Source organism: Oncorhynchus tshawytscha, linkage group LG09, assembly GCF_018296145.1.
Source record: "Oncorhynchus tshawytscha isolate Ot180627B linkage group LG09, Otsh_v2.0, whole genome shotgun sequence".
NCBI classification, from domain to species: Eukaryota; Metazoa; Chordata; class Actinopteri; order Salmoniformes; family Salmonidae; genus Oncorhynchus; species Oncorhynchus tshawytscha.
In genome coordinates this window covers 83,335,587-83,360,089 of record NC_056437.1, presented here as the reverse complement: position 1 = coordinate 83,360,089, position 24,503 = coordinate 83,335,587, and the positions used below count along the sequence as shown (strand labels likewise).

The 24,503-nt window shown below is 45.8% G+C and overlaps 1 protein-coding gene across 5 annotated transcripts in view; it reads left to right on the top strand.

Annotated features, from left to right (window-relative positions):
• Nucleotides 1–24,503, top strand: part of LOC112235563 (RNA binding protein fox-1 homolog 3) — a 310,477-nt gene that overhangs the window by 139,732 nt on the left and 146,242 nt on the right. For 4 of the 5 annotated variants that reach the window (XM_042327697.1, XM_042327698.1, XM_042327694.1 and 1 more), the window contains one exon: nucleotides 17,372–17,427. The gene's annotated coding sequence lies outside the window, so the exon portion shown is untranslated. Of the gene's footprint in view, nucleotides 1–16,923; nucleotides 17,073–17,371; nucleotides 17,428–24,503 lie in introns of those variants that run through there. The other variant, XM_042327696.1, reaches the window with a different exon arrangement.

The window sequence follows — 24,503 nt, the reverse complement described above, 5'->3', positions numbered from 1 at the left end:
AACTTCAGCGATTTTTGCAGTTCTTCCCAGTCATTGGCAGCAGAGAACTGGAAGGAAAGGCGTCCAAATGAGGAAATGGCTTTCGGGGTGACCAGTGCGATATACCTGCTGGAGCACGTGCTACGGGTGGGTCCTGCTATGGTGACCAGTGAGCTGAGATAAGGACGGAGCTTTACCTAGCAAAGACTTATAGATGACCTGGAGCCAGTGGGTCTGGCGACGAGTATGAACGAGTATGAAGCAAGGGCCAGCCAACGAGAGCGCACAGGTCGCAGTGGCGGGTAGTATATGGGGCTTTGGTGACAAAACGGATAGCACTGTGATAGACTGTATCCAATTTGTCGAGTAGAGTGTTGGAGGCTATTTTGTAAATGACATCGCCGAAGTCAAGGATTGGTAGGATGGTCAGTTTTACGAGGGTATGTTTGGCAGCATGAGTGAAGGATGCGTTATTGCGAAGTAGGAAGTCGATTCTAGATTTAATTTTGGATTGGAGATGTTTAATGTGAATCTGGAAGGAGAATTTACAGTCTAACCAGACACTTGGGTGACAAGTCAAGTTTCTTCAGCCTCCTGAGGTTGAAGAGGCTGTCCCATCGATGTGGATAGGGGGATGCTCCCTCTGCTGTTTCCTGAAGTCCACAAACATTTCCTTTGTTTTGTTGATGTTGAGTGAGAGCTTGTTTTCCTGACACTACACTCCGAGTGCCCTCACCTCCTCCTCCTTGTAGGCTGTCTCGTCGTTGTTGGTAATCAATCCCATTACTGTTGTGTCGTCTGCAAACGTGATGACTTGGAGTTGGAGGTGTGCATGGCCACGCTGTCGTGGGTGAACAGGGAGTACAGGAGGGGGCTGAGCACGCACCCTTGTGGGTCCCCAGTGTTGAGGGTCAGCGAAGTGGAGATGTTGTTTCCTACCTTCACCACCTGGGGGCGGCCATCAGAAAGTCCAAGACCCAATTGCACAGGGCGGGGTTGAGACCCAGGGCCTCCAGCTTGATGATGAGCTTGGATATGGAGCGATTGGATATGTCCGTAAACACACCAGCCAGCTGTTTTGCACATGCTCTGAGGACACGGCTAGGGATGCCGTCTGGTCCAGCAGCCCTGCGAAGGTTAACACGTTTAAATGTTTTACTTACGTTGGCCACGGGGAAGGAGGGGGGGGGGCAGTCCTTGTTAGTGGGCCATGACGGTGGCACTGTACTCTCCACAAAGTGGGCAAAGAAGGTGTTTAGTTTGTCTGGGAGCAAGACGTCGGTGTTCGTGACGGGCTGGTTTTCCTTTTGTAGAACGTGATTGTCTGTAGACCCTGCCACATGCGTCTCGTGTCTGAGCTGTTGAATTGCGATTCCACTTTGTCTCTGTACTAACATTTTGCCTGTTTGATTGCCTACTACACTGTTTGTATTTGGCCATATTCCCAGTCACCTTTCCATGGTTAAATGGAATGGTTTGCACTTTCAGTTTTGCGCGAATGCCGTCATCTAGTCACATTGGGTACAACATGTCCTATACACTTCCTTATAAACTCACTCACCAAATCAGTGTATCCGTCAATATTATTCGCAGTGGCTACCCGGAACATAGTCCACGTGATAAAAACAATCTTGAAGCGTGGATTCCGATTGGTCAGACCAGCATAGCACGGGTGCTTCCTGTTTGAGTATCTGCCTATATGAATGGAGGAGGAAAATGGAGTCGTGGTCAGATTTGCCAAAAGGAGGGCGGGAAGGGTCTTGTATGCATATTAAGTTAGAGTAACAGTGGTCCAGCGTTTTTTCAGCGCGAGTGATAAAGACAATATGTTGATAGAATTTACGTTGCCTTGTTCTCAAATTAGCTTTGTTAAAGTTCCCAGCTACTTGATCTCTGTCCATGAATGGTGTAGCAGTGCGGACGATTTTTGTCATTGTCCCATGTACATTTCTATGTTTTTTAAATATTTTTTGTATATATTTCAATATTTTCAATCTCTTTTTCCATTTTTAAATGAAATATACCATCCGGAAACCCGCCTCACCCAATGTGATACGGATCTGCTATTTTTAGATCTTATAGCTATAACCTACATCAGAAGCTAGTCATCAGAAGCTAACCAGCTAATTAGCTACTAGCTATTGATTCATTGTTAGCCACTGCTAACGGCCTTTACCTTTATCGCAGACTCCAGCCACTTTTAGCCTGGATAATACCTGCCAGTCTGCACAGCGTGATATAAACCCTGAGCATATCCGGACTGCTTTTCTCCACTTGGCTACACAGCTGATGCCTCCCGGACTCTCCACTAACACGACTAGAAGCCACTACATAACCGGATTCCTGCCGTAAGCTCTGGACCTTTGCATCGGATCATCGCAGCTAGCTAGCTGCTACCGAGTGACTATAGTGGCTAACGCCCTTGTCCCGAAGCTAGCACCAGTTAGCCTCGAGCCAGGCGCATGTCCCGGCTAACAAACAAAATTACTCCAGCTACAATGCCTCTTTTGCCAATTGGCATGGACCCTTTGTCGACATGGAGCCCCGCCGATCCATCACGACTGGTCTGCCGACGTAATTCCGTCCGATGTGCCCTCAACCGACCATTGCCGGACGTCGGTGAAGACGCTTCTGCTAGTCCTGGCCTGCTAACTTTATGAACGATGTGTCTCCCGCTTGCTAGCGTAGTAACGACTACCTAGTGGCTTTTCTGTTTCATCTATTGCTGTTCACTGGACCCTATGATCACTTGTCTACATAGCTGATGCCTGCTGGACTGTTCATTAATCACGGTACTCCATTTTGTTTATCTGTCGGCCCCAGCCTCAAACTCAGGCCCTATGTGTAGTTAACTGACCCTCTCTGCCTATTCATCGCCACTTTACCTGTTGTTGTTGTCTTAAGCTGATTAGCTGCTGTTGTCTTACCCGTTGATGTCTTAGCTAGCTCTCCCAATCAACACCTGTGATTGCTTTATGCCTCGCTTTATGTCTCTTTCTAATGTCAATATGCCTAGTATACTTTTGTTTAGGGTAGTTGTCATTGTTTTATTTTCCTGCGGAGTCCCTGGTTCCACTCAACATGCCTCAGATAGCTCTTTTTTCCAACCTTCCACACATGCAGTGACCTCACCTAGTATAACTAGTGCCTCCGGAGATTAACTAGTGCCTCCAACCTCTCTTATCGTCACTCAATGCCTAGGTTTACCTCCACTGTACCCGCACCCTACCATACCCCTGTCTGTACATTATGCCCTGAATCTACCCTACCATGCCCAGAAATCTGCTCTTTTTATTCTCTGTCCCCAACGCACTAGACAACCAGTTTTGATAGCCTTTAGCCGTACCCTCATCCTACCCCTCCTCTGTTCCTCGGATGATGTAGAGGTTAACCCTTGCCCTGTGTGCCCCAGGCACTCTTATTTGTTGACTTCTGCAACCATAAAAGCCTTGGTTTCATGCATGTTAACATCAGAAGTCTCCTCCCTAAGTTTGTTTTATTCACTGCTTTAGCACACTCCGCCAACCCTGATGTCCTTGCCATGTCTGAATTCTGGCTTAGGAAGGCCACCAACAATTCTGAGATTTCCATCCCTAACTACAACATTTCCCGTCAAGATAGAACTGCCAAAGGGAGAGGAGTTGCAATCTACTGCAGAGATAGCCTACAATGTTCTGTCATACTTTCCAGGTCTATGCCAAACAGTTCGAGCTTCTAATTTAATAAATTAATCTCTCCAAGTCTCTCACTGTTGCCGCCTGTTATAGACCCCCCACAGTTCCCAGCTGTGCCCTGGACACCATATGTGAATTGATTGCCCCCATCTATCTTCAGAGTTCATTCTGTTAGGAGACCTAAATTGGGATATGCTTAACACTCCAGCCGTCCTACAATCTAAGCTAGATGCCCTCAGTCTCACACAAATTATCAAGCAACCCACCAGGTACAACCCTAAATCCGTAAACATGGGCACCCTTATAGATATTATCCTGACCAACTTGCCCTCCAAATACACCTCTGCTGTATTCAATCAGGATCTCAGCGATCACTGCCTCATTGCCTGCATCCGTTATGGGTCCCCGGTCAAACGACCACCCCTCGTCAAACGCTCCATAAAACACTTCTGCGAACAGGCCTAACAGGATATTTACCTCATTCCATCAGTAGAGGATGCCTGGTTGTTCTTTAAATTTAATTTCCTCACCATCTTAAATAAGCATGCCCCTTTCAAAAAATGGAGAACTAAGAACAGATATAGCCCCTAGTTCACTCCAGACCAGACTGCCCTCAACCAGCACCTAAACATCCTGTGGCGTACTGCCCTAGCATCGAATAGTCCCTGCGATATGCACATTTTCAAGGAAGTCAGGAACCAATACACACAGTCAGTTAGGAAAGCAAAGGCTAGCTTTTTCAAACAGAAATTTGCACCCTGCAGCTCTAACTCCCAAACGTTCTGGGAAAGTCCATGGAGAATAAGAGCACCTCCTCCCAGCTGCCCACTGCACTGAGGCTAGGAAACATTGTCACCACCGATAAATCCACAATAATCGTGAATTTCAATATGCATTTCTATTCGACTGGCCATGCTTTTCTCCTGGTTACCCCAACAGCCAACAGCTACGCACCCCCGCAAATGTTAGCTGATGTTCTGAAAGAGCTGCAAAACCTGGACCCCTACAAATCAGCTGGGCTAGACAATCTGGACCCTTTCTTCTAAAATAATCTCGCCGCCGAGATTCCTAAAGATTGGAAAGCTGTCGCGGTCATCCCCCTCTTCAAAGGGGTTGACACTCTAGACCCAAACTCTTACAGACCTATATCCATCCTGCCCTGCCTTTCTAAAGTCTTTGAAAGCCAAGTTAAGAAACAGATCACTGACCATTTCGAATCCCAGCGTACTTCCTCCGCTGTGCAATCCAGGATCCGAGCTGGTCACAGGTGCACCTCAGCCACGCTCAAGGTACTAAATGATATCATAACCGCCATCGATAAAAGACAGTACTGTGCAGCTATCTTCATCGACCCGGCCAAGGCTTTCGACTCTGTCAAACACCTTATTCTTATCGGCAGACTCAACAGCCTTGGTTTCTCAAATGACCACCTCGCCTGGTTCACCAACTACTTCTCAGATAGATTTCAGTGTGTCAAATCGGAGGGCCTGTTGTCCGGACCTCTGGCAGTCTCTATGGGGGTGCCACAGGATTCAATTCTCAGGCTGACATTTTTCTCTGTGTATATCAACGATTTCGCTCTTGCTGCGGGCGATTCCTTGATCCACCTCTACACAGACGACATCATTCTGTATACATCTGGCTCTTCTTTGGACACTGTGTTAACAAATCTCCAAACAAGCTTCAATGCCATACAATACTCGTTCCGTGGCCTCCAACTGCTCTTAAATGCAGTAAAACTAAATACATGCTTTTCAACCGATTGCTGCCCACACCCGCCTGTCCGACTAGCATCACTACTCTGGACGGTTCTGACTTAGATTATCTGAACAACTACAAATACCTAGGTGTCTGGCTAGATTATAAACTCTTCTTCCAGATTCATATTAAGCATCTCCAATCCAGAATTAAATCTAGAATCAGCTTCCTATTTCGCAACAAAGCCTCCTACACTCACGCTGCCAAACATACCCTCGTAAAACTGACTATCCTACCGATCCTCGACTTCGGCAATGTCATTACAAAACAGCCTCCAACACTCTACTCAGCAAACTGGATGCAGTCTATCACAGTGTCGTCCGTTTTGTCACCAAAGCCCCATATACTACCCACCACTGCGACCTGTATGCTCTCGTCGGCTGGCCCTCGCTACATATTCGAGCAAAAATCGCTGAAGTTGGAGACTTATAACTCCCTCACTAACTTTAAGCATCAGCTGTCTGAGCAGCTTACCGATCGCTGCGCCTGTACACAGCCCATCTGTAAATAGCCCACCCAACTACCTACGTAATCCCCATATTGATTTGTATTACTTTTTTTTTGCATTTTTGCACACCAGTATTTCTACTTGCACATCATCATCTGCACATATATCACTCCAGTGTAAATTTGCTAAATTGTAATTACTTCACTACCATGGCCTATTTATTGCCTTACCTCCTTACGCCATTTGCACACACTGTATATTGATTTTTCTATTGTGTTATTGACTGTACTTTTGCTTATCCCACGTGTAACTCTGTGTTGTTGTTTTTTGTCGCACTGCTTTGCTTTATCTAGGCCAGGTTGCTCAACTGGCCTACCTGGGTAAATATGCTGATGCTCCAGATACTCAACTAGTCTACCGAAGGGCAGTTGTATTGCTTCTTTAATCAGAACAACAGCTTTCAGCTGTGCGAATATAATTGCAAAAGGGTTTTCTAATGATCAATTAGCCTTTTAAAATTATAAACTTGAATTAGCTAACATAACGTGCCATTGGAACACAGGAGTGATGGTTGCTGATAATGGACCTCTATACGCCTATGTAGATATTCCATAGAAAATCTGCCATTTCCAGCTACAAAAGTCATTTACAACATTAACAATGTCTACACTGTATTTCTGATCAATTTGATGTTACTTTGATGGACAAAAATGTGCTTTCCTTTCAAAAACAAGGACATCTCTAAGTGACCCCAAACTTTTGAACGGTAGTGTATGTCTGATTCTTATGAGAGGTTTTTTATTTTGGTTCTACTGTTGCCTATTTATCCCTTTCACATCAAACACACACATTCTATACATGACTTAGCAGTGTCCTACAGCAGTGTACTTCCTGTACCCTCTACATTAACCAGATTTATCTCCCTGTGCGTCATGTCCCATTACGTTTTCCTCATAAACAAAACCCACCGCCTTACTTGATCTTTCCCAACTCCCATTTGTCCTCTGGATCTCCAAGGTTACCACGTCCATGGATGTCCCAGCGCAGGGAGAGATCTGTCAACAAACTTCTGAGGACTTTCTCACTTGGCAAACTTAAAGGGGGAACTAGCTATCGCAGGTGTCCCAGGAGGTAATCAAGCCACTCCGCTCCCTCCATGTGCCTGTATCTTTAAACAGAATAGATAAAGGAGGCGCGGGTCACGCTGGAGAGCACAGGTACTCGGGCAGGAAAAGTTCAGCGTATTGATGTGTTGCAAAGGACTGCGGCTTCACAGAGCTAGGAGCCCGTCAGGTTGCTGGCATAGTACCTGTTCAGGTACTCATAAGGGATACAGGTTAGCACCCCAAGATATTGACTTGCCAAGAAGATTGCTCACTCTCTCTCTCTCTCTCCCTCTCTCTCTCTCTGGATTTAAAAAAATGGATAAATGACTTGCTTCTTCACTGGAAACTAATGATCCACCAATGTCTTTCTGTCTTGGTGCTGAGAGTGGAGAAGAGTCTTTGATGATGGAGAATTGTCTTGGTGCTGAGAGTGGAGATGAGTCTTTGAGGATGGAGAATTGTCTTGGTGCTGAGAGTGGAGAAGTGTCTTTGAGGATGGAGAATTGTCTTGGTGCTGAGAGTGGAGAAGAGTCTTTGAGGATGGAGAATTGCGGCTCACACATAAAAGCTGGAGGGCCCCCCGAGACGCTCCCTATCCCTCATGCTACTTAGTTATGTGTTACACTGTTATCACTATGGTAACCCAGAGTTATTTCATTTTATCGTCGCCACCACAGTTCAAGCTGAAGGCAAAGCCTATAGTGAGAGAGAGAGAGAGAGCAGAGTTGTCTCTTTCACTCTCTCTCCTCTCTGTCTATCTCTCCTTTGTTTCTGTCTCCTTGAGTTAGGAGTTCTGCTTTGCTAGTGTGAATCTGAAGAGACCTGTTATTGTATGTATGAGATGTTAAATGATATTGAAAGCAGGAACCGTTGGTTTGGCTCTCCTTCCCCCCTTCTGCTCCTCAGGTCAGGCTAACCAGTATGAATAAACATGAGGTCTCAACGCCGGTCAACTGTTTGGGAGTGATAAGCTGCTCATGTGTTTGACTCGAGCCAAACAGCAGTAGACTGCCTCGCTTGGCCAGTGTACTGAAGTCAGTCGTCCAAGGACGGAATGGTCTGGGTAAAGGTCAAGGTATTGAGCTGTGGACATACAGAATTGTCACTCTGATCTTTTTGTTGTGAGTTCTCCTTTAAGTTCTTCTGCGGGTTAGCTTTTCTTTATTAATGAATCTGTGATTCCTTCTTTCAAAGCTCATATTGTGGAATATCTACTGCATGATTTAGCTGTATAACCACTTCCAAGCTAATGGGGCAAGGAAACTTTCCCTGAGAAAATGTGAAATGTTCGAGCCTTTTCCTCCTATCTCTATTTTTCACTTTCTCATTTCGGCATGAGTTGACTTGATTTGATTTGAAGCCTGCCACTTTCAGTTTGACTTGAGCTCCCAGGCCTATTTGCCAGTAGAGAGAGGATCGAGTTCCGATTTGGAGCAAGGGCTTGATACATTTTACAGACTGCTTTTAAATACAAAATTCTTCTTCATTCAAATGTAACCTATTACCACAACATCTGTTTTGACATGTAGTCACAGTCATGGAAGCACAATGAGCATACCTGAACTAATTTATATCACTTTTATTATACCGTAGATATGGGTTCTGACTTGGTGTACAGGGAGAATACTGTAAGAACGGCCCATGTTCTGAATTATGTCGCTGTACATTTAAAAAATGATGAACAAATAGTTATATTGACCTCGTCCGTCCTAGATCGCTCATTAATGTCTTAATCAAAATTACGGATTGCCTCTTATCCTCTCGTCGTTCCCTTATGCCATAGTTTGTACATCTCAATTGTCAGTAGAAACCACATTTGTTTAAGCAAGTCAGCCGTATCGGCTATGTTTTTTTTTAAGGCAGTGAAATGAGGCTGAATGAACTGTTTCGCTGCCAGACAAGGCTCCAATGAAAGCCAGGTTTAGCAGTGGTAAGGATTCACTCCATTGCTGAAAAGAAAGCTCTGCTGTTGGGACAGCTTTATGTGGGCCATAACAGTTTGTGGGAAACGTTTGTCACCATTATAGTGCAATGAATTGATTGTTTAGTGTTGTGTTGTGTAGTGGCATTGCTGGCAAGCATCTAAAATAATGTTGGGGAGTTTGCCCCACCAAGATCTACATGCTAAAATCGCCACTGTGACAGAGACATGGGGATGTGAGGGTGTGTTGTATCTGATGGGGCTGACAGAGACATGGGGATAAGAGGGTGTGTTGTATCTGATGGGGCTGACAGAGACATGGGGATAAGAGGGTGTGTTGTATCTGATGGGGCTGACAGAGACATGGGGATAAGAGGGTGTGTTGTATCTAATGAGGCTGACAGAGACATGGGGATGTGAGGGTGTGTTGTATCTAATGAGGCTGACAGAGACATGGGGATATGAGGGTGTGTTGTATCTAATGAGGCTGACAGAGACATGGGGATGTGAACTGCTTGCCAACCCGTAGACCACAACACCTATTGCATTGAGCTCACAGGGAGTGTATTATTACAGCTAGCAAGGAATCTGATCAACTCTTTATTTATTCTACAAATAAACAGACAGTGAAGAGGCACACAGGCCAATATCCCTCCTCAAGACTCCATTGTGTCTGAGGTACAGTGGAGGGTGTGTATAGAAGCTGATCCTAACATACTGTGCAATCTCAAGTAGTTTCAGGTGAGATGAGGTAGACCTGTGTTTAAATGACAACTAACTATCTCAAATGACACCAAAGTCATGGTTTCATTACCTCTTGTGTGCAGTATACTATTCAAACAGCACATTATCATACCTTTAAAAATACAGTCACATGGAGTTACAGTAGCTAATGTGTGAAGCAGTCTGTGGCTGTGGATAAGTGTGTGCACCTCTATGTACATGGCTGTGCCTGTGGATGGCCATGAATCTGTCTAGTCTTGGGGTCAGGGAAAGCTCAATGTTAAACAGTGAGGGGGGAGGGGTACGCCTGTGTGCGCGTGCATGTGCAGTATGGCAGACGTGATCCCCGGACCCGGCCTGTTCTCCCCTAGTGGGTCATTCAGCCCCTCTCCCTGTCTCTAATCCCGTCTGTCCAGGGGAGATAGAGAGGAGCGGCTGGCCACGGCACACCCGGGGCACCGCAAACACAATCACAGGCCTTTCACAGGCACTTAACGGGGCTTTGCGCTTGTTCAACAAGGCAAAACGCGGCAGGAGGGATCAATTTAATACAAGGCCTGACTCGAATGGAAAGAGGGTTAATAAATAAGCAATGACAGTGAGGGCTTCCGCCACAATTTGTGCAGCGCTCGCTTACTCCCCACTTCCTCCCTCCTTGTTTTCCAGAAGCCTCTCCCCATATTATGGCACGGTGTAGTTCCTGTCTCCAGAACATATTGGGGAGAGCTGGGGAGGTAGGGAAAGCAGCAGACTCCTCTCTCATCAGGATGTTATTTTAATAAATCACTGCTGCCATTGCTTGCCACATTAATTCCTGGGGCCCGGAGGGCTATGATGGTACCAGCAGTGATCTACATGAGGCGCTAAATGATGTGGGGGATCCCCCAGTGAGAGAACAGAGACCCCCTGAATCTCCTCATCTCCCCTGAACACCTCAGGCCCCTCCCCTCAGCTTGGCTGGCTCACACCCTGGGCTCCAACTGGGCCGGCCCGCTCGCCCGCCAGCCCTCCACCGCTGACATGATAATCAGCAGAGAGAGAGAGCGAGCCAGGAGCCGCCGCAGTGCACATACAAATGAGTGGCGCATACATGCATCTATAGCTAGGAGGGAAGTCACCTGACCCAGAGACCCAGAGCGCCTCACACCACATCACCCACATGCCCCTCTCTAGTGGCTTCATTGAGTTCTCCCATACTGGGACTGCTGTTTGATATTATGCATCTTCAGTAGGTATAGACACCCTAATAAACACAGAGACACCGGGAGCCATGTTGAGTGAGATGGAAGTCTACATAAGATGTGAACAGGATGTAGATGCTTATAGTCTGAGGAGGATTGCTTCTTTTATTCTTGTTAATTTCATGAGACGGTAGGCTCAACTCAATATATCTGCAATATATTTCCAGTCACACATTTGTATTTATTTTCCTCTCGTCAAATAAATTGTAGTATGGTTTGAGGTACAGTGAAAATAGCTGGTAGACCTTTCTCACAGGTAGTGGTATACACTTGCAGTTTTCCTGTGTGCGTGGGCAGCAGGTGTATCAACAAAGACTGCATTAACATTGCTGTGGCATAGGTTTGATTGAATCTGGCCCAGTGTGATTGTACTGGAGGTGGTAGCAGTTGTAGTAGGTCTAGTAGTCATAGTGATGGCTCTACTGATGGAGGATGTGTGCGTATCCCTCCACCGGAGGTTCCCAGACCCCGGCAACATCAGTTGCATCTTTTCATTTATCACACACAGAGAGAGAGAGAGAGAGAGAGAGAGAGAGAGAGAGAGAGAGAGAGAGAGAGAGAGAGAGAGCGTGAGAGAGAGAGTTTTCCATTGGTATGCGCAGACAAAGCCGCTAGATTCACCCCCCAGAATACTGCTGGGAGATTATACCCTTCTTTCTTCACACAGCGGGGAACGGGCCACCGCAAATGGAACGCTTGGGAGTGTGTGGCGTGCCGTGAATGACAGAGCGCCGTACACACTCCAAGCAATGACCCCAAACTCAAGGACTTGCTCCAAATGTCCTCATCTCTCATGCTTCCTGTTTTCGCTGGAAGCTCAAAAAGTGTCGTACTGGGATGGACAGCGGGAGTCCACAGGCAGATTGTCAGAGTGCAGATGCCAACGTTAGAGGGTGTCAGCCTGGGCTGGGCCCACAGAAACTATTGAAAACACTTGTGAAATATGTAGATCAAAATCTAAGTTCTTCTCAACGTATTTCTGTATAACAGCTGTTTTATTGGAGTATTTTAGGCGCTACAGAGTTAGTTGCCGTAGGAACCAGATGTTAGAGCAGAGTTAGTTGCCGTAGGAACCCGATGTTAAAGCAGCCTTAAACCTGAAAACCTTAACTGGTGAAACGGACATGTCTATTTGGATATTGCAACAACAAAGAAGATACTGCAAACAACAAACATTGTTTTCTTTTCTCAGACATCATTGCAGGCGTGAAAGAACAGCTTTTACCACACTGCCAGATTCTCCTCTCCTTTTCATCAACAAAACAAAAACAATAACAAAGGCGTTGGGCCGGACAGAGGCACTGTTTCCCCAAATACTGATTCCATCTTTAAGTGCAGTAAGTAGCAGGTGTCAAATGAATTCCCAGTGAAAAGGTGGTACAGGAAAGATACAGTCTTATGAGTATTTACATGGATCTACAAAGGATATTTCCCAAATACACAGCCTCAACTCGGCCTACACTGCCGAACCAACTATAGCATGTTGGAGTACCAACCAGGGCCCGCTTTCCTATGCATCTTTCCTACAACGGCCGAAGATGTACAGTAACACGAGTTTCCCAAAAGACCACACAGAAAGAATGGTCGCTGAGCTCCGTCGTTGGAGCATGTGTCGATACTGATAGGATGGACAGAAAGACAGCTCTGCTCTCGGATCAGCTTTCTCCATTGAAATCTGTCCTTAACATTCTAATTATTTCACTATACAATGGATTACCCGAAAAAGAACAACAATATATAATCTTTGGAGAAATGACTGACTAAGTAGGCCTGTAAGGGGAAAATATGAATGCCCAAACTATTTGTAGTAAGTAGGCCTGTAAGGGGAAAATATGAATGCCCAAACTATTTGTAGTAAGTAGGCCTGTAAGGGGAAAATATGAATGTGCCAAACTATTTGTAGTAAGTAGGCCTGTAAGGGGAAAATATGAATGTTCCAAACTATTTGTAGTAAGTAGGCCTGTAAGGGGAAAATATGAATGTGCCAAACTATTTGTAGTAAGTAGGCCTGTAAGGGGAAAATATGAATGCCCAAACTATTTGTAGTAAGTAGGCCTGTAAGGGGAAAATATGAATGCCCAAACTATTTGTAGTAAGTAGGCCTGTAAGGGGAAAATATGAATGTGCCAAACTATTTGTAGTAAGTAGGCCTGTAAGGGGAAAATATGAATGCCCAAACTATTTGTAGTAAGTAGGCCTAAATAATGCTTGTTCTTGACGTACACCAGCGTTAGAGGGTGGCAGCCTGGGTAAGGCAGCCTGGGTAAGGCAGCCTGGGTTAGGCAGCCTGGGTAAGGCAGCCTGGGTAAGGCAGCCTGGGTTAGGCAGCCTGGGTAAGGCAGCCTGGGTAAGGCAGCCTGGCTAAGGCAGCCTGGGTAAGGCAGCCTGGGTTAGGCAGCCTGGATAAGGCAGCCTGGGTTAGGCAGCCTGGGTGGCAGCCTGGGTAAGGCAGCCTGGGTTAGGCAGCCTGGGTAAGGCAGCCTTGGTTAGGCAGCCTGGGTAAGGCAGCCTGGGTTAGGCAGCCTGGGTAAGGCAGCCTGGGTAAGGCAGCCTGGGTAAGGCAGCCTGGGTAAGGCAGCCTGGGTTAGGCAGCCTGGGTAAGGCAGCCTGGGTTAGGCAGCCTGGGTAAGGCAGCCTGGGTAAGGCAGCCTGGCTAAGGCAGCCTGGGTAAGGCAGCCTGGGTTAGGCAGCCTGGATAAGGCAGCCTGGGTTAGGCAGCCTGGGTAAGGCAGCCTGGGTAAGGCAGCCTGGGTTAGGCAGCCTGGATAAGGCAGCCTGGGTTAGGCAGCCTGGGTAAGGCAGCCTTGGTTAGGCAGCCTGGGTAAGGCAGCCTGGGTAAGGCAGCCTGGGTAAGGCAGCCTGGGTAAGGCAGCCTGGGTAAGGCAGCCTGGGTAAGGCAGCCTGGGTTAGGTTTACACAAACTACTGAAAACACTTCATTGTAATATGGAGATCAATATGTAGGTTATTCACAATAAATATCTGTCTACCAGCTGTTGTACTGAAGTATTTAGGGGCTACAGAGTTCGGCTGTAGAGTATAGCCTATCAGACATAGTAAATGGTAAATCATTATCAGTGACTTAACGTTACATCCTCTTTACAATGAAACCAGACACTGTCTGTAAATTGAGATGCAGTATTGAATAGCAATACACAAAGGAGAGCAAGGCAATACATGGTCCGTAATGTTGTGACAACAGGCCATCTGCCCTCTACGATGTAGCTCACAACCACTTTACCTTTCATGGATGGCTAGTAATGACTTACATTGATTGTGTCATGCTAATACCAAATTTTAAGCTGTGCGTGCTTATACCTCTCCTGACCCCATATTATCAGACTCCCTCTTTCTGTAGAGAACACACCCCTCCTCATCCCTTCCAACCATTAAACTGCATCTGAACATCAGACTTAATTGATGAAAGGAGGGCCTGTCTTCATTTATAAGCAGGCATCCACCAAACTAATCTGGCTGTGTTGTGAAGTCTGTCCTTTCCATTAAGTGGGACACATTATCTCCTAATCAAATTAAAGTCATTTAATTGTCGCCCTCCCTTGATAGATCCGGTGAAAAAAGGAGGCGAGCCGTGTTTGCTGAAGGGGGATGTGTGCAGATTGAACAGGGCCTGTGTCATTACGGTATGAATGTGTAAATAACCAAAGCTTTCACTGTCATGTCTTTGCTTTGAACCTTTCTATAGGGTGAAGTTGAGTTTGACATTTGATACGCTCTCCCAGCTCAGTGGATACCCAAAACAATTGAGGCTAAGTACCTAGCTGAAGGGGCACTAGCTATGTGACCCTATGAACGATTGACCTCTGTAACCTACTGATCACTAGTCTCATTTCTTAATCACTACTCTTGAGTTGTGTGTGTATGTGTTTTGTGTGTGTGTGTGTGTGTGTGTGTGTGTGTGTGTGTGTGTGTGTGTGTGTGTGTGTGTGTGTGTGTGTGTGTGTGTGTGTGTGTGTGTGTGTGTGTGTGTGTGTTACAAACTAAACCACCTGTGCTGGCCAGTCTGTTAGCAGGCGGCTCTGTCCCTGCTACGTGGTTTGCAGGCTGCTATTACCTGAGTCATCCTGTGATTAAGAATGGAAGTCTCTGTGTGGAATGGGGCCAGTCTGTCCGCCTCTGTCCTCCCAGCCCAGCACTGTGTAGGCCCTGGGGGGTCCCCATGGTAACCAGAGTGAAGGATACCCCCGCAGACTCTGGCCCTGGCCACCGCCGCCGCTGCCCGCCATGGGGGGGATCCCTGGGCGTGTGATAAATGAAGGAGCGTGGGATCGTTTGTCCCACTGATAGAGTTTTATCCCCTGCCCTTTCAGAGCAGTCAGACCATAAAGAGAGAGCCATGGCCAAGCGTGACAGGTTAACCCAACAGTAATAGAATACTCCTAATGGTCTGGTCTAGGCCAGGGGTTGGAGCCACCGGCCACAACAGCCAGACGTCCGCCCCACCTCTATCATTATAGGTGCTCTGGGACCACGTCACCCACTTTGTGGTTGTCACAGAGAGTAGCAAGGACAAAGTGGGCACTTTGATGACTTAATGGGCACTTTGATGGTGTCTTAGGGCGGAATGGAGGCGGGCGAGGGCAGGCAAACGGATAGAATAGAGTATACAAGACATTAAGACAAGAAAACGAGCTGTAGGGTGGTGAGGTAAGCCTAAAGCACATCCGGTACTTGGCAATTTTACCCCGTGCTTCAACGGACTGCGTTTTACAAGGGCTTTGAATTTATAGGAATTCTACAGCAGCTGGCTGGCAAGTCTATTGTTTTCTCCAGTGCCATTCCTGTTGAATGATTTGATAGCGTAGCAATGCATATGAGAGGTATGAGAAAATAAACATGATCAAACACCAGTGAGCAGTCAGAAGAGATTTAGATTATTTTGTTGTCATGACTTTCACTTGAACATGCCTGTCTCTCTACAATTAATCCTCACAAAGAAAGACAATCCTCGAGGCTAGCCTACATGTTTATGCTGTAACAAGGTTGTTTGTGTAGATGTTTGTTAGCGTGCACCTTGGGTAGCAGTTAGTCATGTTTGAATATGGCTTTAATTAGCCCTGTGTATTCCAGCAGCAGCAGCTCAGAGCCCTCTGTCCACAGCCCCCACCACCACCACCACCACCACCACCGTCCTCTCTGCTGCGCTACTAATAGTGTCCTGTCCTCTCTCCTCCTCTCCTCTCCCCTCCTCTCCTCTCCTCCTCCCAGGAACATCAGCGCTCTGTGTGGTTAAGATAATAGCAGCTCACACTAAAGATGTTAATTGAGGGGAGATAAAGTGTGGAGGTTGGTAGATGAGGGATGTGGGGATGCTGTGTGTGTGTGTGTGTGTGTGTGTGTGTGTCTGTGTGTATGTTAATATTAAGTTGTGGTGTTCCACTACCAACTAGCCTCTTAATAAACCTCTGTCACACCAGGCGAGGTGTGATAAATCTGGAGGGATTATGATAACTGTGAGTTGTTCCTCCCTCCTTGAATCAGACAGGAAGGTGTGGCAGCAGTGGGGTCTGGTGAGGTCTGTCTCAGGGTCTGGTGAGGTCTGTCTCAGGGTCTGGTGAGGTCTGTCTCAAGGTGGGCTGAAGACTCGGGGAAGTGTTTGGCCAACTGAAATGTGTAGCGGGCAGGCAGGCAGGTGGGTAGGCGGGCAGGATGGCAGGCGCTAGGCAAGTGGGCGGACGTGTAGGCACTCAATGTGGGTAGAACACAGGGGAAGCAGAGATGGAGTAATCTGACCAAGCAGCTGAAGTGACAGAAGCTACATTAATAGAGGCATATGTCTGGAGCACAGAGAGACGGAAAGAGAGTGAAAACAGACACTGTACCAGCCTGAGAGAGAGGGAAGACGGAGAGCGAGAGAGAAAGGGTGAGGGGTAAACAGAAAACAGCGCCAGCCTCTGTAATTGCCTCAATGCCACTGGGAATGCTCTCATTCATTTGAAGCAGGCTGTATTCTCGCTCTCTCTTTCTCTTTTTTCACAATTGAGGAGAGGGGGGATGTAGTGAGTGGGATTGAGGTGCGTGGGGTGGAGTTGGGTGGGTGATCCATGTGCAATCCTCAGTGTGTGATGCTAACGTATGGCTATGAGTGCGATAGCTCCCTTGTGCTGAATCTCCTATAACATCAGCGTGAGGACCAGTCCATGGCTGTGGCCTCGGTAGAGGAGAGCACAGCACAGCGCTGTGGAAAAGTGAGGGCGATAAGGAGGTAGGCGGACTGCAGCTCAGACCTGTCAGATGTGATCGCGCACCGGAGCGCTCCGCATGTGTCTGTCTCTTTTTAGATTTCCCTAAGACAGCCCACCTCTTCACGCCCCCCTCTCTTCTTTTTTTCTCCTCCTCTGCGCTCTGTTTTTTTTCTACCTTCCTCGAGGAATTCTTTATTTCTTTATGTCTTGTGTGGCGCGTGCGTTGGATGATGTGCCCCCTCCTCCTTCCTCTTTTCTCCTCCTCTCTCTTTGCCGCTTTCACAGCCTAGTTTTCTTTTTTTCTCAATCTTGTGTGCAGGTTGTATCTGACAGAGAGAGGACCACCTCCACGCTCCAGCCCCGCTCCAACCCACTGTGAGTATTCTTATGCTAATTTTCCATCTCCATCTTTCCCATCATCGGTTTGTCTTTTATTTTCAACCCTTTTATGTCCTCGACCGCGGCGCACTGCGAACGTGGCTGCGACAGAGAGAAAGGAGGAGAGGGAGAGAAAGAGGGAAGGAGGGAAGAGAGAGGATAAATAGTGCTGTGAGAGAAGTAGCTGTGCTGTGTAGGGGTTTCTCTGAGGATGGTGGAATGGCTGAGGGGGTAGCGGAGGGGGCGGGTCTTGATGTGGTAGATGGTTGTGTGTGTGAATGGTTGGGATGTTGTTGACGACAGTTAGCGTGGAGCGGGTCAGCACACTCAACACTGGGGTCTCTATTTTACCTTAACTTCTCACTTTCCATATTGACTGACTCTTCTGTTTTGATATTGAGGCTTTTCTGTTTCCTACTGTGTTCCTGTTACCACTACGGAGAGGGGTCCACTGTTGTCATTTGAACAGTGGACATGTGTACGATAAACAGAGATTTAAGAATAATATTTATGGGTGTGTGTGTGTGTTCAAACAAGTCTGTATTCTCTATGGGCGATCATATGTGAGTGTATTTTTATTGTGTGTGTGTGTGTTTATTTATGGGTGAACCAGTGGAGGCTGCTGAGGAGAGGATGGCTCATAATAATGGCTGGAATGCAGCGAATGGAATGGCATCATATACCTGGAGACCATCTGTTTGATGTATTTGATACCATTCCACTAATTCCACTCCAGCCATTACCACGAGACCATCCTCCCCAATTAAGGTGCCACCAACATATGTGTGTGTATTTTCAGTCTGTTTGTAGCTGTGTTTCTTTGTCCATGCGTGACCACATGGGAGTGTATGAATATCCATGTTCATTTGCATACGCGTGTACACTGTAGTCCTACATGTGGGACTATGTATGCACGTGTTTGTGTACAGTTTATGCGTTCACCAAACGTGTGAAGTGGATTTGTATCACAAATGTGTAGTAGAGATCAGTATGCTAGTGTCCATACCCACCTGCTGTCCCGTGTGTGTGTGTGATGTGTGCTGTGTGTATGTGGACCAGATGAAGAGTGGGTGTTCTCTGTGTGGGGCTGAGATAGACAGTACCATGCCCCATCACTATGTCAAGGCTAATGGCCACACAGGTCAGCAGGGGTGGACACAGAGTTGGCCATGTAGACCGATGTATGTCAGCACAACAACACCTTTCACTCAGGCCTGGATAACAATAGGCCTTAGTGTAGGTCACTACATGTGCATACAATAAGGACTAACAGAAAACCTCTGCTTTCTAATGTAAGGAAATATACTGGATATTCAGCAGACAAAATGCAGGGAAAATTCTGTTGTAGATTCAGTTGACATTTGGATATAGATTGATCTGAAGATGGCAATTAAGCAAAATCCAGAAGCTAGGCATCTGGTGAGGCGGAGGATGCTATTGGCTGGCAGAGCATTACCATTTTAGTCCCATTTTCACATGATGAACCCCAGAATGGATTATCTCACCATGCTAAACAGTGGCTGTTGCAAATGTGATGTATGAAAGAGGTTTGCGCGTCCTTGTGTTATTTGTCCATTTCCGTGACCCGGCAGGTGCTCGGTGGGTGATGTAGTATTGGTCTGATTAATGACGATCAGGTCTAACATGTCTGTTCACATCCAGACAGACCTGCCTTTTCTGGCCCTTATGAAAATGAATAGTCACCTCAAATCCCTAGAACGATAGCAGGCTGTCGACGAGCGCCGCTTTCGAAAGGGAGTCGATACAAATGAGAACCATCCCGCCAATTACAGAAGATTAGGTTCCCCTCCACCAATCTGAATCCTTAAAGCCCTTATGTTTGTACAGCTCTGTGTGTGGAATGGAATTCAGACACAAGATCTGAGCAGAATAGCAATAAAAAGAAGGTAAAAAGGTCTGAGTGAACCTCTGTGGTAAAGAGACGAGTTAAAGCACATGATAATTGACACAGTAGTGTGTTGCGCTTGGCTGTAATTAAGTGAGCAACAGAGGTTGTCAGTTGTAAGGAGGATAGAACAGACTATCCTGGTGTATTTAACACACTGGAGCATTTATCATGTCATTCTATGCTTTACAGAGGGTGCTTCTGGGATAGCCTGGCTTTCTTTGCTTCATTTATCTGGGTCTTGTGCTTTATAGCTCCGGTTAGAGGCTTTGTACTGGTTCTTGATCCCAATGTACACAACGGAAAGTATGAAACTATTGTCTCCGGGGCCCCTTAGAAAAGCTTATCTTCTATTTTTAGTTGGCTTCTCCTCATTGTAGCCTCGGTAACATGCCTACGTCTGACGCTTGTGCCATGAAGTATCTGTGCTTCATCCCCGCCAAGCCGGCAGCCGGAGACAACTCTCACCCACACATTAGAGATCTATGAGCCATATAACACAGGGCCCTGCACTACCTCCTGGAATACAGGGGACCACAGCTGTGTCACCCTCTCCGTGTGATAGCACCTATATGCGGTGAGAGCTCAATATTAGCGTAATGCGCTAACCGTTTATTTCGCATCACTCACCACCACTTATCACAGAGCTAGACACCAACCGGGACATACTGAACAAAAAAATATCCTAAAGATAAAAATCACATTTCACTAGAGGGTGTTTGTGTGACAGTGATTTATGCTGTGAGCATCCTGCCACCTCATTGAGATGGGAGTGAGTTCTGGGTGGCTAAATCAATTTGTGCAAAGGCCGTCGGTGCTAGTATTGGTTTCGTGATATGATCTTTGTTGTCCATTTTTTTAGAGGTCAGTGCAGATGCAATGACAAGGGCAAAGAACCTGAGCTCTACTCTCTGTTTCTGAGCTGGCAAACCATCCCCCACCAGGGAATTGTGGGAAAAGGAAGCTTTGGTTCTAAAGAGTATATGTTTCGTCAGGGTTCAAACCGAACGTAACGTCCATTACATTGCCAATTCATATCCTCCCAGTCAGATCTTGATGGAATGTCTGAGGTTAGACACCAGAATGGTCCTTACATTAGTCACTGTAATTACTCAGTGATTGTGACACAGATCTCCAAGGCGTGCCAAGAGTCATGTAGTAGTAATAGCTAGCTAGCAGAGAGAGGGCAGAGAGAGCGGGGGTGATAATACTATAATGCTGGTAGTGGATGGAGGAATCTGACACCAGCAGGCCAGATGTTAGAGAGCCGTGGACAGGAAGAGAATATATATCTTGTAAGGTGTGTCATCATGTCACATGATCCATCCCTGCTGATTCAGCCTCTTGGTCTTCTGTTCTGACATCTCACAACTAGGCCTAAAACCGACCCACTACTTTGGAGGCTTCCCCATATGAATCACACTCAGACCAAGGTCATGAATTTGATTATACCTTGTTTTAAGATGTTATATTGAGCAATGTTAACTATTGCACAAATTACATAGGAATTGCTCATCAGTTGCCAACGGATCAACTCCATGAAATTATAAAGCAGTTACTAAATCACAACCATGTATCAATATGTCAGTGCAATGTTCTTACTAGAGTATTCACAGTGTTCCTACACATCCAGTGTGTTCATAACAAATTATTCTAAATGAGAGGAAGAGAAGAATGACATGAAGTAGCACTGCACCATGGTGTTCAGATGACTGTGTTATTGTGCATGCAGAGAATTGTAGCTAGCTATGCTTTGTGTTCAGTTTCTAAAAGGTCTCCTATGATGTATGCTATCTACTAGCTGGCTAATCAACCCCAGCTGCAAAACTTTACATTGTTGGTCATAACAGGTGGGAGGGGACAAAGGTCCCACACATGTAAATCCATCCTCTCTTATCTCCAATTGCCTTTCATTTTCCTACATTGCCTGCTGCCGAGCATCATGGGAAATAAGACGCTGAGACACATTTTTAATTAAGTGCAGTTTTAGCTTCATTGAATTTATAAAAACACAATGGGAGAAAAGAGAGAGGTATTTTTCCTGTCTCATTAATCACAGTGCTACCATGTCTGATACGGCGGTACAGGGAAGAGAACCAGGCTGCAACTGTGGAGTGGAATATTTGAACATCTCAGCACTGATGTGTGCAAAGCGGAGTGTTTGTCTGCAGGGGAGGCTTTGAAATTTCATCCACTCCAGCCCTTTTAACTCGGCAGAGGGAATGTGTGTCTCGCTCTAGTTGGCCAGTGGCTGTTACGGGGGCTCCGTCCCCCTCCTCTCCCCCTTCTCCACCTCCCCCCTCCTCACCACCATTTCATGACCTGCTCTGTGTCAGATAGTTTAATGTGAAATTGCTTTTCTTTCAAATTTCCCCCTGGAAACGCAGGTCACTGCAAAATGTTACATCTCATAATGGCATGTTATTGTTGTTCTTTCATATGAGTCCTTGCCTTAGAAGTGGAGGATTCCAGTGGCATGCTAAGGTTACAGACAGCTGTTTCTCCCTGCCCCGCTCCTGCCCGTCTCTGATTCCAGTCGTGCCCATGGTAACCCTGCTGAAAAATGTATCAACACCACTCTATGATTACTCTATACATTAGCAGGGCTTAAATTTAATTTGTTGGCAGGGCCTGGCGGTAAAGCTATGGGCCTGGCCTATCAGAGGCACTTTGTAAAGGCCCTGGAAGAGCCTCCTGGGGTGATCCTATCAGTCAGACACACTGACTGTCAGCAGACACGCTCTGTTAGTCAGCAGCACTGTGGCCCTCCCAATCCCAGACGCTGGCGCTCAGCGCTCCACTGGGGCAGGGCTGTGGGCATCATGGCTCCCCACCTGCCAATCAAACACCCAGCCAGGACCACAACCTCTGGCCCCCTGTTGAAATGGATGCTCTTCAACAGGTGATCCAACAGACAAGACTATATACCCATAGCAAGGCCACAGCACCAGTAGATACATATAGTACTGTAATGCTAGCACAGTACACTTATTATGTTAGCAAATCCTGATGGGGTATTTGACCTTAACTATGTATGGTCATTAGCCTTGATGATTCACCTGAATCTAAAGCTACTGCTGGTATCTCTTAGGTGGCTATAACATGACCATACATACTGTGAAGGAGAAGGTATGTCTAACTGTAAAGGGTTTCACTGAAAATGTCTAATGTGTTGAGACCAAAAGCTTTTTCTCCCCAGCAGTCAAGGAGAAAGGGTTGTTGCTAGTTGGTGTATATATGCATTTCTCTTGCCTTTTGAAATGTGTAGCTAGTATTTTTAGCTTTGCATTTTCATCTCCCTGAATGGCTGGCAAAATGGCTTGAGCTCAGGCCTGTCTAGGCTGCTTTTATCAGAGCTCACAGTCACAGTACAGGCAGAAAAAAAGGTATGTTTTTAGAGGTTTTCCCAGGGAGAAATGTTTCACCTGGTTAAAAAACAACAAGAAGCACTTACACTGCTGTGTGGCTTTAATTGGGATCCATTTTCATTTCAAACGTTTTTAAATATCTGGAATGGAACACACACTGTAAAGTGCTGTACAAATCTTCCCAGATACATTACTTTGTCAGAGTCAGATTGGTTCGAAGCATATGTGTTCATAACATGTACCTCGGAACATAATAGCCCAGCTCCACCATTCAACACAGAAACATGTAGTGGCCCTTACTCACAATATAACGTGAGACGGGAGTCAAAGGCTTGACTTTCAGTTCTATCAGACTTCAATGAATAGGGAAGAAGGGAAATGCATATATCTGTGGAGAAATGCAATATTCGATTTCATATTTACATGTTTGATAATCTCTGTGTCAAACCAGACTAACAAGACTCCTCACCTGTTACCTTACACACTTAGAAAAAATAGACTCTAGAATAGAGGTTGACCGATTATGATTTTTCAACACCGATAACGATTATTGGAGGACCAAAAAAAGCCGATACCGATTAATCGGCCGATTTAAAAAAGTACAATAATCATTTGTAATAGTGACAATTACAAGAATACTGAATGAACACTTATTTTAACTTAATATAATACATCAATAAAATCATAGACTTAGTTATAAGATGATAACACACAGAAATACAAGCCGTAGGTCATTAATATGGTCGAATCCGGAAACTATCATCTCGAAAACAAGACGTTTATTCTTTCAGTGAAATATGGAACCGTTCCGTATTTTATCTAACATGTGGCATCCATAAGTCTAAATATTACTGTTACATTGCACAACCTTCAATGTTATGTCATAATTACGTAAAATTCTGGCAAATTAGGCGACCCAAACTGTTGCATATACACTGACTCTGCGTGCAATGAACACAAGAGAAGTGACAATTTCACCTGGTTAATATTGCCTGCTAACCTGGATTTCTTTTAGCTAAATATGCAGGTTTAAAAATATATACTTCTGTGTATTGATTTTATGAAAGGCATTGATGTTTATGGTTAGGTACACATTGGAGCAACGATACGCACCGCATCGATTATATGCAACGCAGGACACGCTAGATAACTAGTAATATCATCAACCATGTGTAGTTAACTAGTGCTTATGATTGATTGATTGTTTTTTGTAAGATAAGTTTAATGCTAGCTAGCAACTTACCTTGGCTTACTGCATTCACGTAACAGGCAGTCCCCCCGTGCAGTGCAATGTAATCAGGTGGTTAGAGCGTTGGACTAGTTAACTGTAAGGTTGCAAGATTGAATCCCCCGAGCTGACAAGGTAAAAACCTGTCGTTCTGCCCCTGAACGAGGCAGTTAACCCACCATTCCTAGCCGTCATTGAAAATAAGAATGTGTTCTTAACTGACTTGCCTGGTTAAATAAAGATGAAATAAAGGTGTAAAACTGTTGTTTTTTTTATCGGCCAAATCGATGTCCAAATTTCTGATTGTTAGGAAAACTTGAAATCGGCCCTAATTAATCGGCCATTCCGATGAATCGGTCAACCTCTAATCTAGAACCTAAAATGGTTATTTCGCTGTCCTCGGTAGGAGAACCCTTTAATAAAGAACCCTTTTTGGTTCCAGGTAGAAAGAATCCTTTTGGTTCAAAGTAGAACTATTTTGGGTTCCATGTAGAACCTTTACCACAGAGGGTTCTACATGGAATTTAAAAGGGTTCTACCTGGAACCAAAAAGGGTTATCCTATGGGGACA